General features: G+C 42.8%; 1 protein-coding gene across 2 annotated transcripts in view; it reads left to right on the forward strand.

The window, feature by feature from the left end:
- The window catches only part of LOC311324645 (DNA repair protein XRCC4-like), a 38860-nt gene extending 29401 nt beyond the window's left edge, over positions 1-9459 (forward strand). Inside the window, exon 8 of one of the 2 annotated variants that reach the window (XM_084457164.1) lies at positions 9267-9459. The gene's annotated coding sequence lies outside the window, so the exon portion shown is untranslated. Of the gene's footprint in view, positions 1-1953; positions 2173-9266 lie in introns of those variants that run through there. The other variant, XM_084457165.1, reaches the window with a different exon arrangement.
- The last annotated feature ends 3796 nt before the right edge of the window (positions 9460-13255 follow it).

Consider the following 13255-nt stretch of genomic DNA (forward strand, 5'->3'; position numbering starts at 1 on the left):
CTAGTGTAGTTTTCCTAAATTGCGCCATCTATTTTCAGGCACAGGAATTGTAGCTATATTCAGTCTGACCAGAAGCAGGGATAAAAACGTATCCCCACCGGCGATAAAAATGAATGATCAGAGGAGGGGATATCAAAACCAGAGGGGGGGGAATCTCCCCCACCCTCCCACCCCCCCAGCAATTCGCACGCTGGGGTCATTGATAGGGAAGCAATTTCCCAACTGGAATTTGATTGTGCCCTGAGCCGGAGCTCGCTGCCAACTCTCCCAGGGCTCAGTGTGGAGAGAGACTGCACAGAGACACATATAGTATAGTGTGACTAGGGGACTGGACCCTTTCCAGGGTGTGACACACAAGGACAGATGCTGTTGCTTCCTTGCTGCCATTCAGACCTGCTTCGCGTTAGTTCTAGGTCCTCTCCCTCTCTCCTCTCCCTCCATCTCTTTCTAACCTCTCCTCTTCCTCTCTCCCCATCTCTCATTAAACCATCACAGGTCAACCCTCTTTATTCTCTGTCACTCTCCTGTCTGTCTGCCTGCTGGCCTGCCTGCCTGTCTGTCTGTCTGTCTGTCTGTCTGTCTGTCTGTCTGTCTGTCTGTCTGTCTGTCTGTCTGTCTGTCTGTCTGTCTGTCTGTCTGTCTTTCTGCCTGTGTCTCCCAGCGCCTCCTCTCTCTCCATGGTGCCTCCCTGGCCTGGGCTACCCCAGAGGTGTTCAGCTCGGGGAGGGCAGGGTTAGATGGAGTGTGTCTGGTTCTATACCCCCTTACTAGGTTGGGGGTCAGGTTGGGGTATCTTCACACAGGCGCTAACGAAGGAGCCAGGCAGACCTTCGACCCTGGGCCCTCCTGTAGTGTGTAATGGACCTGATGATACCCATACATCTGCCAGTGACAACAGGAAGTGTCTGGGCTAATCCTACCACGCGCTGGCCAACTCCCGGCCTAATCCCTGCAGGAATGTCACACTCTCCACTCCCCTCTCTCACACGCCAGACACATATATGAGGATGGAAATTGAGGCAGAATTTCCGACTTTTACGTAAAGTTGAACTCATGAGTGCAACAATCTGAGTGGGAATAGGGAAGAAAAAAATACATATTTACCGATTTTGGTTAAATGCAGATAATGATTTTATCTGGTTGTACAACTTATGTACAACTTATACACCTTAATTCTTTGAATTCAGATTCGGCCCTATGGGGACCAAATTAAGGTTGATATTGTTATGTTGAATACATGTCAAGTCAAAATGTATTCATAAAAATAACTGTGGTTGACCAAAGTTATGTACAGTGGGCTAAAAACAATAAAATACAATATAATAAATGGCAAATACAACAAGAACAGAAAATACATACATACATTACTGGGGTGCTAAGCTCATCATGTAATGAAGGCCACTGATGAGTTTCCAGGAGAGACTTAAAGGCATCCAAAGTCTGGGCAGTTCTAATATGCAGCGGCAGGCTATTCCACAACTTGGGGCCAGCTACTACAAATGCTCGGTCACCTCTGGTTTTGAGCCTGGATTTAGGGACATCCAGGAGCAGCTGATTGCTTGACCAGAGAGCTCTAGCCGGGCTATGGACATGAAGGAGTTCAGCTACTGTAGGTACATAGGAGCCAGGCCATTCAAAGCCTTAAAAACAAGTAACACAATCTTAAAATCCATTGGAAGCCAATGCAGGAAGACAGCACGGGTGTGATGTGGTCATGCTTTCTTTTTCCTGTCAGAAGGTGAGCAGCAACATTCTGCACTAGTTGCAAACGGCGGTGTGAGAACTGGTCTAGACCTACATACAAAGAGTTGCATATAGAGTCCTTGGCTGAAGGGGTTAACGCTGGTTGTGAGGGAGCGTTGATAGCTATGCTAACTTCAAATTAAGCGTCCAGTGACCTGCTTATCATCGTTATTCACTTAACCATGCACCTGTGCTCTGTTCCTCATCCAGGGGAAAGACAGGGCTCTTCCTGTCCTGCTCTGTTTCCCACCTCATTGAGACCAACAAAGGAAGGAGACAGAGGAGGGAGACAGAGTGTTCTTTGTAAGAGGTGTGGTATGTTCTCAGTACCTGCCTGCTGAGCTGTACTGTAATGTCTGAGATGACAAGCCATATTTTGAGCCAGTATAAAAGTAAACTTAGTCAATGAACTACGGGCTGACAGCAATAGAGTGCATGAATGAATAAATGTATTTATTTAACAGATTGTTAAAATACACATATGTTTAAATGCCTAGTTAGGCCACAACCATCACATGTATAATGTTGTTGAGGAATACACACGCAATAAAGTCCAAGACTAATTTCCATTGTGGTCCTTGTCTGTTAAAGCAATGGTCGGCAAAGGCTGACCTCAGCAAAGTACAGAATAAACATCTACTGTCTTAAGAGAGCGACCAGTTTTGTTCATCATTTGTTCGCCATATTTTGTTCATCATTTCACCGTGTTAGTGCATTGTGGCCTTTCAATATCTTCTCAGTTGTCTTCTCAGAATAAAATCTTGAAAACTCTGAAAAAGTAAGGCCTGGGAAGGTATGGGTTAATCCTTGAAGTTAGATCAGTTAAACCACTTAAAGATCAGCTCTTGGCTATGTGAATCCACCAGACTTGAAGATGGTATTAACAGTCAAAACCACTTAAAAAGGGAAGACATGCTGGTGCACCATTTTGTTTCATGCCTACTTTTTCAGCAGCTTAATTGGTTTTGTTGCCCGATGCAATGTCATAGTGCATTACCCTTCTGGCCTGTGGGTCACAGTGGGCAGCGGTACAGGTATGTGAGTAAAGCAGCAGGCTGGGAGTTAGGATCCGGAGGAATACATTTCAGGGCAATACCAACGCTGCAGGAGATCTTCCTGCCTTCCCACTTTGAACTGACTGTGAGGGCATTGGTGGACTGACCGAGAATTATTAACCCTAGATCTTAGGCCTATAGAGGGGTAGCCAGTCAATAAGAAGTCATCCATTTAACCCCGTTGTTCACATGGCCTAGTGAACCCAGATGAACATTTCCCATACTGTGTTTCATTTGTGTGTATCCTCAGATGGCATGAAGTTATTAGCTTCTTGTCTTGTATTAGCAGGATTGTACAAGACTCACTTGGCCTATATATTAGTATTATGACAATACTCAACCAAACTGCTACCAGATGTCTAAAGGCCTGGAGCTGACGTGGGAGCGGTGTTGCCTTTCGGCACAGTAGCCTATATGGCCAGCTGTGGTAGAATTTTAACTTGCTCTGTGATTGATATGTGTATCAGCATTTTTGTGATAGTACTAACAATGGTAGTGGCAGACAAGATGCTCCAGGGTGGTTGAATGATTGACTACTAAAGGTGACCAAACTTAGCAGACACAGGTTGATTGAGTGAGGACATCATCCTGTGATGGATAAAGAGCAATCTGTGAGTGAAGGGTCAACTTTGTTGTCAGACTTGTAAAACCTTCCGTCTCTGCAGAGGTTGATAAAAAATCGATTGTATGCATTGCAAATTAGGCTACTTGTTTCTTGTGAACAGCTTTTTCCCTCACACAGCCCATTCTAAGTTTACCTTACCTTCACCATAGTATTAGTGGATTCACAAACGTGAGGAGGAGTGTCGGACACAAACATCTTTTTTTTACATTGTGCCCACAAGGCAGCATATACCTTCGAACAGATTTTTGTCAAAGTTCGAGAAGTGAATCTGTCTGGGGTTCCTGTTGTGACATGTGTTTAATGGGCTCTCTATTAAGGAGGACCAGTCTTCACTGGAGCTTTTACTGTCCTCAACGGGGGGGACCTGACCTTGTGAAAAACCTCTTTCCCCACAACCAGAACCTTATGGGCAGGGTTCGTTGGCTTACGTCTCCTGTCCTCCTTCCTCAATCCTCATCATTCAGTTTCTGTGTCTCAAATTATTGAACATTGTGTACTGGCCTCATCATTCTACCACTACTGGCCATATACTGGCCTCATCATTCGGCGTAGAGGACAAAGCCCACCAGTGATCACTGAAGATGTGTGTGTGTGTGTGTGTGTGTGTTGTGTTAGCTCACATGTGTTTGTGTGTGTCACTTGTGGCTAATAAAGACCCTCGAGGTCCAGCAATTAATTAATGAAAGAAGCAAGAGTGCTGTGGTTGACTCTAGAGCTGTGTTCTTGGCCATTAACCAAACGAGATGGGTCTACATTATACATGTAGGCGTTCTCTACCATTGAATGTTATGATGGCTGAACAGAAAAGAAAATATTATTTTATTGTAAATTCCGCCATCTACATTTTACAATCCAGGCTTTCAATGGATGGACAGCTAATTGACATCAGCATTTTGCTTAAACTGGAACTAATCAAAGTAATTTGCCTTGTTAAGTACATAGACATATTTCATGAGCAGTTTGGCAGTCCTACTATAAATTATGTTTTTATGTGGCCTTCATTGGTCTGATTGCACACAGACAGCATGTTCTTCCACAGTCCTCCATCCTGTGGCCTAACTGTCTGGCTAGGCAGCTGACTACTACTTCCTAAAATGTTTACAGATCCCACTCTGCAATCGACTCAAAGTCTGGTGGATTTGCTGTAATTGACTCAAGTCTGTGACTCAGCAAACAGTATGTTTCTAGTTATCAAAGCCTCTTTGTCTTAGCCTCTTTTAGGTGGCTTAGTGTATGTGCAAAGTTAATGAAAGGTGATTGTTATGGGAATCATAGACCTTTATCCTCTTTGACGTCAATGTGGGTGTTGAGTCATTTATGAGAAACTGGTCTTATGGAACATTTCAGAGATTTACAGGATCTGGATCAATAAAGTACATTACTACTACTGCTGCTATCTGACTCCCCAGCCAAGCGACATGTCATCTTGCACATATCTGAACATGAGCAGTCCTAACCTGGAGCAGCTGTCTGGGGTTGGCCCTGATGCCCCCCTGACCTCTTACCACCCCCTGATGGGACTCTCTCTTTCTCTCATGGGGGGTTGGAGGAAAGGGGCCCCCTTGTTATACCCTAGTTAGCCCCTGTCTAGTCAAGCTGCAGGAGACACCACTGTGAGCACGATAGACGGTGGATAAGAGGCACCTACTGTATTAGGACGATTAGGCTAGTCCATCTGAGCACCACCCCCACCACTGACCGGCTGTCAGCTGTCTCAACATGATTGACACTTGTCACGTGATTGACACCTGGTGCCTGCCCTGCTCTGATGATTGACACCTCGTCAGGGCATTTAAGCCAGCTGTGCTAGTCTTCCCTCGTCTTCTGACTGACTGAAACTATGTTACAGTACCATGTTGTGCAATTGCGGGACCCCGTGGATCAGTAAAGTATATTACTACTACTGCTGCTATCCCTGATGAACAGATCAGATGAAACATGTTTTCCCTGATAATGTGATGGTATATGATATGATTTGTTTATTATGTGTCGTGCACGCTTGGGGTCATAAGACACTGTACATTATTGCATTGTGTGTACAAGGAAAAAAACAAATATACTGTATATAATACAAACTACAACTCAAATAAACAAGATATTTTTTTCCTTTCCCATACTTTACAGATCACATTTTTACGTGGAAAGTTATCAGAGGACAGTCATTCTACTAAAAAGTACATATCTCATTTCATCATCAAGGGACAATAGAATATAAATGGTAAATGGACTGCACTTATATAGCGCTTTTCCACCTTAGCGGCACTCAAAGCGCTTTACAATGGCCTATCATTCACCCATTCACACACCAATGGCGGTAGCTGCCATGCAAGGTGCTAACCTGCTCATTGGGAGCAATTTGGGGTTAGGTGTCTTGCTCAAGGACACTTCGACATGTGTACAGTCGGAGCTGGGATTCGAACCACTGACCCTTCGATCATTGAACGACCCACTCTACCAACTGAGCTACAGCCGACCCTAACCCTAACCCTATAAAAAGGGCCTCATTTTCAATGTCTCCCAAATCGCAAATCAAACAGTCTGTGATCCTCTAGAACACCACTGAACCTGTCTGTTTCTATAGCTAGAGGTACTGAGATACCTGAACATAGTTGTGCACTGATATCTTTGTCTTCTTTATACAACAGGAACAATTTAAGCACGTGTGCGCGCACAGAGCCACGAAAGGTATTCGTGGGCAGAGGTCTGTGCTCTCTGAGCACCATTTCTAGTTTTAGTAAGTGATGGACACTAATTTGTTTCAAAATAAGTTTTGGTCAATGTTACTTTATATTTAGGATCATAAAAAAAAAGAAAGAAAAGTGTGACTGGGTCCCAGAAAGCTTTCTCGTTTTCCCCTCCTTATGTTAGGCCTAGTAACGAGTGGTTTGTCTCTGTGGAGCAAGTGTGACTGATCTGAATATGTGAAAGAAGCAGAGTGCTGTGGTTGACTCTAGAGATGTGTTCTTGACCATTGTCAGAGGCAGGGGGGGTATCTGACTCCACAGCCAGGCGACGTGTCATCTTGCACGTATCTGAACATGAGCACTCCTAACTTGAAGCAGCTGTCTGGGGTTGGCCCTGACGCCCCCCTGACCTCTTACCACCCCCTGATGGGACTAGTCACTGTCCCTCTCTCTCTCTCTCTCTCTCTCTCTCTCTCTCTCTCTCTCTCCCTCTCCCTCTCTTTCTCCTTGTTATACCATAGTGAGCCCCCATCTAATCATGTTGCTGCGGAAGACACCCCTGTGAGCATGATACAGTAGGTGGTGGACAAGGTTAATGGTAGCTACTGAGAAACACCCCCACCACTGACCGTCTGTCAGCTGTCTCAACATGATTGACACTTGTCCTGTGATTGACACCTGGTGCCTGCCCTGCTCTTATGATTGACACCTGGTCAGGGCATTTAAGCCAGTTGTGCTAGTCTTCCTTCGTCTTCTGACTGACTGCAATCCCCTGCTCCTTCTCTTTCTTTCTTTGTCCTTTTCATTATGTTTAAGCTGTTCGGAAGTGGTGTAAACGAGGGGGTGTGGTGAGGTAGGGAGGAGAGTGGCATACTGTCTAACATGGCTGTGTCTGTCCTGTTATTCTACTGGTCTCGGAAACCTAGACCCAAATCAGCTTCTCGATTAGGGTCTGAGTCTATATGCCAAAGGTTTGAATACAACCGAAGTACATCAAGTCTACTCCCTGAGCACTAAGTCCAAGTCCAGCCTTTATACAGAATCTCAAATTTATGATGATAAAGATTGACAGTTGCCTTCAAGAGATAAGTCATTCTGTAAATAACCTGCAGTATTACTACAGGTCAAGGATATGCCTTATCTAGCCGTTTCATGTAGCCTATATATTGTTTTTCATGTTCCTTTGAGAGGACATAATTACTCAGTCAGTGCTTTTTGATTAAACTTTGCAGCTGCAATATCACCAAATGACTCACATATTTTGTAGCGCAAAGCAAATAGATGTACAATGTTATTGAATACAACAGCCATGCTTTGACGTAATTATGTTCAATATTTCTGGAATACGGTTAGTATCAGCTCCTGAGCTGCTAGCTTAGCACACCTTGCCTGCAGCTAAGACCGAGGGTCTCAGCCCTGGTGGTCTGACTCAGGATCCCAGGCTTCTGAGGATCAGGGGCCAGGTCTGTCCAGGGGAAATGCTGCTTTCCCACATTTCTACTCCAAATAGACCCTGGGAAAATGGAGTCGTCTGGTTTCTGTCAGTCAGAGTCAGCCATCTTGTTTTGTTTGACATCTAAATGATTGACTTTGATTGCTTTTGTCCCAAAGCCGGGGGGGTGATGTGTATTCTATAGTGTGATTTGCTTCACACTTTCAGTAGGTTTTGTGTTGGTCCCAGTTGTTTTTTTTTATCTCACCATGCATTTCTGAGGTCAATCATTATCTGTGAAAGAATTATTGATATTTTCTTAGAATGCTCTTAGAATGTCCTACCCAAACAAGATGGGTGTGAAGGACAGCACACACAGGCAGACAGCCTGTACCTCTCCCCCTCATCTGACCCTCTGCTCCGTATCACCCAAGGCGTTCAGAGGATGTCTCTGCCCCAACCGGGGACTCAACAACAGTCTGTGTATTTTTACGTGAACCACTCGTGGGTGTAATTTCTTGATTGTAAAGCACTTTGAGATGCATATTTTGTATGATATACAAAATTGGTGCAAGTACATAAGCTATACAATTTTGATGATGGTGTTGATAATAGTAATAATAATAATAATAATAACAATAACACCGATAATAATAACAACATAAATAAGAATAAGAATAATACTTATTATTATTATTATTATTATTATTATTATTATTATTATCATCATCATCATCATCATATTCTGCAAATAATTTTACCTAATTCAAGCCATTCCACTCAGTTTATGTGGTTGCTGCAGTGTATCTTAGAGGTATATACAATACTCTCTGAATAATCTAAGTTTTAACTTTACCTGCAGACTTTCAGGATTAAATCCCAGGACATAATCCAAGAGACAGTGTATAATCAGAACAGGTCCTGTTGTGCTAGACTAGGAGGTGAACATGTCCTGTTGGGTTGGAGGAACCTAAAAGGCCATTTTATGCCGTCTGAGGTGGCATGGGGCCGGAGGTGGACCACCTTTATAGGTCATGTGATATGTAGGTCATCTCTGGCCCCACGGCGGGTCTCTAGGATCAAACACTCTTTGATTTGTTCTGTTACTCAGTGATTTATAGGCTCTGCAAAGCAACAGGACTTCCTCCATTTCATATAGACTACTTTTACACAGCAGTGACTCTTGACTTGGCCTTTACTATGAGTCAGTTGAGAAGAGAGAATAAAAAATTATGCCTGTGATAATGTACTATATTCAGAAGTCACATGTTGAGGTGTTGAAAAAAGGACAGTCCAGTGCTGAATACTTAAACACCACACATATCTCCGTTGCCACCACCTCTCTTTCAAGTTTCTCCATAGGTCAGCCCAGCTGTAGGCAGGGGTATGGACGGTAACTGGCATTCAGTCCTGAGATGATTACAGTGTAGACAGGCACGGAAAAGACACCTAACTCTTTTACAAGGGCCCTCTGGGGACCATGGCCATCTTTGCTCTAACAGGCAGATCACCTCTGCTCCTTCTCTCATCTGGTCTGAGTCGTCAACACAGACAACGGGACAGTTTCACACAATTAGTGTGCGTAACTAGCGCCGCCGACCAGACATGCCTGTCAGCTTGGCTGTGATTCACAGAGCTCCCTCTCAATGACTGCTATTAAGAGCTATGATTAGCTGTGCTATTAACCCTTAAGGGAACTAAATGGCAAGTGTCTTTTGTGTGTGCAGGAAGGACCCACCAACGTGATGGGAGTCTTCAGCCAATAAGGATGCATCTTTATTCACCAGCTGGAGAAGAAATCTTTATCGGCTGACTGGTTTCAAGAAAAATGTATGGGTTTCTATGCAGCACATTCATATTAAGATTTAAAAGATGTATGATTCTAATTTATAATTTGAAAGTTATATAACTAAGAGTAAATGTTATTTGTGGTGATATTTTTTATGTGGTTCTTGGTTCACTTTTGTATATTTTCAAAAGCTGTGATACACAGTAAATATATGTTTTTGATTAAATCAAATTTGAGTTATACTCCTTTCTATTTTTGGTAAGTTTCACACAAACCTCAAAGGCAGGAATTAAATCATCTCTCCAATACCTGTGATGAAATCTCTAGTGAATTTTAAAATCTTACACTGACTGGGCAAACAGGTAGGCTACATTCGTCTGAACACAGCAGGCCTTGGTAGGAGTCTGGTTGGTGTCTAATAAAGAGGATGGGTTAATTCAGCCTATACAGACAGAATACAAGTTAGCACACTTATTTAGAATAAAGATGTGTTAAGACAGTAATCAGAGACCATCCTCACTGAACAGCTCTGCATGGGTTCTCTGCATGGTTAATACAGCCTTCTTATCTTCCAGTAGCCAATCAATGACAGAGATGATCAGAGAACCATGGTCAGACTCTCCCCCATGTGGGAAGGACATGTATTTGGCTGTAGTACCATCAGGGACCACTCACTACTGTAGGTTTATGGGTCTAGTCGAGTCTTTTACCTTCCGCGATTCCAAAGCTGTGTAGGAATACGCTTATCTGTGAACCAACCAGCAACAACATTAAAACCTTCAAAACATTGTGTAGGCCCCCCTTGTGCTGCCAAAACAGCTCTGATCCATTAAAGCATGCTCGACCTCTGAAGGTGTCCTCACTTTGGTTGGCCTATTTGGATTTCTGTACAGCCTATTTGTATATCTACAGTTTGTAGCTATCTAATATTTTTTAATCTGTTGTAAATGTGTATCTGATTGTGTTACTTTGTTGTCTTTCAAGATCAAAATCAAGATTACTTACTTACTATTTCTTAATTATTTGTATCTAGGGACATTTGTCTTGAACATTAAGGCTGCCACATAAAAATGCATGCAATTATAGTAGACATATAGTGCATAGCACAAACAAGGGCAACAAGTTGATTCAAGTAGGCTACCTGCAAAGGTCCCTCATTTCACACCTTCCTTGAGTCCTGATTTTAGGAGATTCACTGATAGAGGGATGAAAGAGTTTTTATCTAATCAGGTATCTTCTGCATTTCATTGGAACCCTGTATTGTCTACCTGATGGGAGCGGTTCTTATGCTGAGTACATGGGAGGGGTCAGAGATCATTTTCCTAAACTGTCCTAAAACTGTAGTCTTCTCAAAGTGCATTTGGAGGGAGGGGTGCTCCCTTATCACTGTCATTGCTGTATGGAGCAGTCTATTTATTTGTGATTAACTGATAGTTACCAAACCAAGCTTAAATTCCTCAACACTCTCAATCATAGCATGATAAAATAACATCAACAGCCTCTGTCCAACCCTAAACACAGTGAATATTCGCTGTAGCTGTTGGATCCATAGTGCATCGAGAATTCACATGGGCATTCCAAGACAGATTACAGTCATGTACACCCAAGTATCTGTAAGAGTCTGAGTAACTTAAGATGCTGCAACAGTGCAAATCCCCCCCTGGGATCAATAAGGTAGACTACTACTACTACTACTACTACTACTACTACTACTACTACTACTTATTACACTTTGGTTTTTATTAGGCTACAGTACATACATGCCTATTGGGAGTTATTACACGATTGGTGGTTTATTACTTTATTTCATTATTAGTTGATAGGCTAAGATATGGTTAGAGGGTGACTTATTTCCAAATAATTTTAAAAACACTCGACAGGTCAGAGCTGTTTTGGCGGCACGAAAGGGACTTACTGTAGGCATGTGTTTTTAATGTTGTGGCGGATGATCCGTAGATTACCACAATGCTGAATCTATTAGCCTGACGCGCTCCGAACTTGTTTTGAGGTCCCTAAATCAATTATTTGTGGAGTTAAAATATTATACTTTATTACTTAAAAACTTGTAGGCTAATTGATGTCGTTGAGATTTATTTATTGAATCATTATTGAATTGTTATCTCGCACCCCTGTGTTTGGCTGCAAAGAGCAGTTGGGCGAAAGTTAAACGATTTGTTCGACTGGGATTTTTTCAATTCTGTCAGAGGCGTCAGAATTTAAAAAAAACAAACAAACAATCGAACAAGTCGTTTAGTCTATCAACTTTCACTCAACTGCTCTTTGCAGCCAAACATGGATTCGAGATAAACAATGATTCAATAACCAACAGCATAGGTGCGACCTCCTTCCCAATAGGTGCGATCTAACCTGCGAGGAACCTCATATTGAGCGGAGGTCACACATTCCTGTGCAGCCTCTCCAGTTCCATTGCACGCTCTTGGGTATGCGCGCTCACCATCGTCCTGGACACTGCAGTTACCAAAGGTAGGTTATAGGCTGATTATCTATATATATTACGGGGGCACTATGTATCAAGGAATTTACTTCATAAATAAAACATCACTATTGATTTGAAATGCAATTGATAGCCTAGCTGGTTAACTCAATGGATATCGAACAAGAATGGGGTCTCCAGCATGAGGAGAAACTCTCACTTAAAAGTCTGACCAGTGCAAGTGATTTGTGTGATGTAGCAACGACGTTATTGGATGAGGATGTTCTTGGACATAGGGTCTAATTATGTTTTTCTCTCCTCCCTCTCTAGTTGTCCACTCACTTTCGGATGGGCACTGTGCCCCTCCTCTCCAACACTGACGAAATAACAGTAGATGTAAAGCGAATTTGAACTTGCAGAGTTCGAGCACTTCTAGTTTTCTCTTGCCCGGATCAGAACACGCATCACAGTGGAGTGGAAGCCCGCATCCGCGAGAGCAGGCAAGGACAGGACAGCGCAACCGGGACATAAGTGCTTTTGCGCCCGTTTGGATAGCCTACTTGGGCACATTTTACGCATGCATAGAGTTTACTGGGACTAACTGGAATATAGCCTACGGATAACAGTTTTCTTTTATTTTCAACGGAGTTACAACCTTGTATTAGGTATGTTAATGTTTATGGTTTTTACGGGTATTATGTGTTATTTAATTGTACTTGGTTTATAATTCATATAATCTTATTGATATAATTATTAAGATATGATATAGCATTAGGCATTTTGCCGTTTCACCTTTTTAATGTTTTAATTTATTTTTTGTCCAATGGCTTATTTGTTATTGGCACATAATAGACTATTAATCCTGGAAACACGGGCTCCACCAGAGTCAGGGCATTGCCTGACCTTAAATAACCTTAATTTATCCCCGCGATTTTGTCATTAAATAGCCTGTGCCACCTCAAAAAAGGCCAATAATGTCGTTTCACTCAGTTTATTGCGAGCGCTCTGTTCATATAGCCTACTTATTTTTTAAGCATCATTGAGAAAGCCGAATTGCAGGTGCTCTCACCGGCTATGGAATATTGACAGTTTGATCATAAGTGCAAAAGTTGTCAGCAGGTCCGAACATCTGAAACTCACAGTTGAGAGGCAGCAACCCGCCGTATCCTCATAGGCTCGCAAACCTGCAATCAATTATACGCCTGTGGAGTGATGCTAATGTGGTAGTATGCCGTCTATTCAACACCGGGCGTGACTGTTATAGTCCGAACTCTACTCAGAGTTCCAGGGACTCAGTCACACTTAAAGCCTACGTATTTTGTTTAATTTGTAAGACAACAGGTAGCAAGAGACGGAAGATGCATTAGATAAGGGAGCGCTCTGGACAGAGAAAGTAAAATACTTGTTATGCCTAGTCCGATGAAAGGTTGGCGTTATGTTTTATTATGTTAATACAGTCGTGAAGGTATAGGCTAGGGTGCCTGGGTCTCAGG

Source organism: Borostomias antarcticus, assembly GCF_949987555.1.
Source record: "Borostomias antarcticus genome assembly, chromosome: 23".
NCBI lineage: Eukaryota > Metazoa > Chordata > Actinopteri > Stomiiformes > Stomiidae > Borostomias > Borostomias antarcticus.